This window comes from Lolium perenne, chromosome 1 (assembly GCF_019359855.2).
Source record: "Lolium perenne isolate Kyuss_39 chromosome 1, Kyuss_2.0, whole genome shotgun sequence".
Taxonomy (NCBI): Eukaryota; Viridiplantae; Streptophyta; class Magnoliopsida; order Poales; family Poaceae; genus Lolium; species Lolium perenne.
Window position 1 is genome coordinate 62,076,524 of NC_067244.2, and position 2,804 is coordinate 62,079,327.

The window sequence follows — 2,804 nt, forward strand, 5'->3', positions numbered from 1 at the left end:
TTCCAGCTTTTCAATCTGCGCGACCTCGACAAATCTATCATCAGTTGCTACGTTCTGTAAGTGATTTATTAATTTCTACCCCATCTCGTTCATTGCCTGCACTATATATATATATATATATATATATATATATATATATATATATATATATATATATATATATATATATATATATATATATATATTGTCCTAACTATCTTGTTGTGTACGCTATTATGCAGAATGAAGAAGCGGGAAATGCGAATAAGGAACATCCATGATGTTGGGTCCATTGACCCACAAATCGTTAATTCATATGTGTTAGAACACCACCCCGCCGACGTGGAGGATGACCTGTGGCGGTTTATTAGAAAACAGAAACTCAAAAGTGATATTCTATTTCCTTACCATTTTGGGTGAGTGTTTCTGTCTTGAGCACATTCTCTTTTGTTTACTCCATGCATGGTATGTGGCTAATCGATGAGTTATGCATGATCGTGCATGTATCGTGTCCGCAGGTTCCACTGGATTCTTATGGTAATTCAATTTCACACCTCCTCAGTTCTCGTCCACGACTCTCTGAATATGGATCCGGCGCTTTGGGCCGACATGAGAAAAATGATGCAAAAGTAATTATTTTCATTCATTTGCGCTCTATATCGATCGGCCTATTTCGTTCATCATTTCCTAATATCAAGTAACTAATTAATAACTCTCTTGTTCATTTAATTTTCTTTGCCTCGTAGGGTTTGGAGACGGTTCGTAGATACCAAGGTCGGTGAATTCAAAAAAGAACTACATTTTAAAATGGCAGTGCGGACGACTGGGGATATTCAGCCACCGGGGACCAATCTATGTGGATACTATGTTTGTGAGAGGATCCGGAGATACTGCAATGAGCGGGACCAGAAGTGTGAGAACAACATCATGAGGAATAACCTCCGGAAGACGCTTAGTCCAGAAGCTCGCTTCCGACCACTTCAAGAGGAACTAGCTGGATGGTTGGCGAGGGAAGTCATCGATCCTAGAGGAGAACACCATTACGATGACGTAGAACTTCATATGCACTAAATTATGGATGGAAACTTGTTCAAAATTGTATATGGTCATCCGATATTGAATATATATTGTATATTCCTCTTGAATTCTTTTTGGTTCTAATTTCAAATTTTTTTGAAATTGTACATTCATATGCATGTATGTAGTGCCGTAGAATATGTGAAACTCCTTCAAAATTAAAACCCAAAAGAAATAAAACAATACAAATTAAAAAGAAACCAGATTTAGGAGGAGGGGGGGCTAAACCCTAAACCTGCGGAGGCCTTTAGTCGCGGTTGGCCAGAAGAACCGCGACTAAAGGTCCTCCGCCCTGGCGCTCGCCTGCGGCCCACGTGGACGGGCCTTTAGTCGCGGTTCGTAAGGGGGGGGGGGGGGGGGCTTTAGTCGCGCTACTTTGGTCGCGGGTGCGCAACCGCGACTAATGGCAGTTGCGAACCGCGACCAAAGGCCCTTTTTCCACCAGTGCGAAGAAACTCTAGATTCGATGGTCGCGTCGTCGCTGCTCAGGTAGGGCCGGCTGCCGGAACCGTTTGTCCATGTCTAGGCGCCGCCGTGCCCGTCCCCAAGCAGGCAAGGCCGTCCCCGTGGAGGTCTTCCCCGAGCCCTTTGCAAGTGATCTGCACGATCATGTTCCCGTGGAGGTCTTCCCCGAGCGCCGTGCCTGTCCCCAAGCAGCCAAAGATGTTGCTTAGTATATGGGAAAATAGGAGAACTCACTCGAGCCGTGCCTGTCCCCAAGCAGCCAAAGCTGTTGTTGCTCAGTATATGGGTAAATAGGAGAACTTACTCAGGGAACAAGTGATCTGCAAGATCACGTGCAGGGTGAACCTTCACGCCAAGCGCTTTGCAAATTCTCGAACTTCATCTAAGTCTTCTACACTACCATGAAAAACTACTTCAAGACCACACACAACACTCTGATAATTGGCTATGCCTTGCGCAACTGCTGTAACTTCAGATTTGCTACTTTTTTTTTTTTTTTTTTTTTTTTTTTGCGAAAGATCTGATTTGCTACTTCAAGACACTGCATACAACAAATATGGATAAACTTTCAGCATCCTACAGTATGATTATTTGTTCTTGGATAAGTCAGAGTATGTATGCTTTTAGAGGTCTCAAAATCAAAAATTTGCAATGGAGCAGAAGGAAAACGTAACAATAAATGTAGACATCGAAATTCAGGCTACATATTGTTGTTCTATTATTTAGTTTTTATTTACTTATTTATTTACCCTTGTGTTTTTTAAGTTTCTCATATCATTTCACCATTTAATAACTTCATGAAACATGGAAATATTTCAGACAAATATGATAAAGCACACTTCGGCAAGGCAAGGGAGTAGAAGGCACATATGATGGCGGACGAACAATAGGATGCGCTGACAGCAGTGGCTGTGGGCTCCGGTCAGCCCGAGGAGCCAAACTCATGTAGTCTTCCCCCAACAACACAAAACACGGTAGAAGGGGCAGGAGCCAACGTGGGGGCCACATCGGTGGTGCTGCTGAGAAAAGGATGAGTGGATGAGTGGCTACGAGGATAGGGACAGTCGGCCTCACCGTTGTTGAACAAGATGAACCATGGGGGGATCTTAGAGGGGAGATAGCCATGGGAGGTAAAATGCCATGTGGGCGACGGAAGGAATGAGGAAGATGTTAGGTGGGAGAGCTCGCCGAGGAAAGACGCATGGCGCCATTGTGGGGCAGCGTCATATCAACTGGCCAGAGCGGATAGACGACAATGGTGCCATGGGGAAGCTAGGTGAGGA

General features: G+C 44.2%; 1 long non-coding RNA gene across 1 annotated transcript; it reads left to right on the forward strand.

Moving 5' to 3' along the window:
• The first annotated feature begins 291 nt into the window (after positions 1-291).
• LOC139838631 (uncharacterized) lies at positions 292-1,098 on the forward strand. Its single transcript, XR_011756254.1, has 3 exons — positions 292-395; positions 498-608; positions 726-1,098. It is a non-coding gene; the product is annotated as an uncharacterized lncRNA (long non-coding RNA).
• The last annotated feature ends 1,706 nt before the right edge of the window (positions 1,099-2,804 follow it).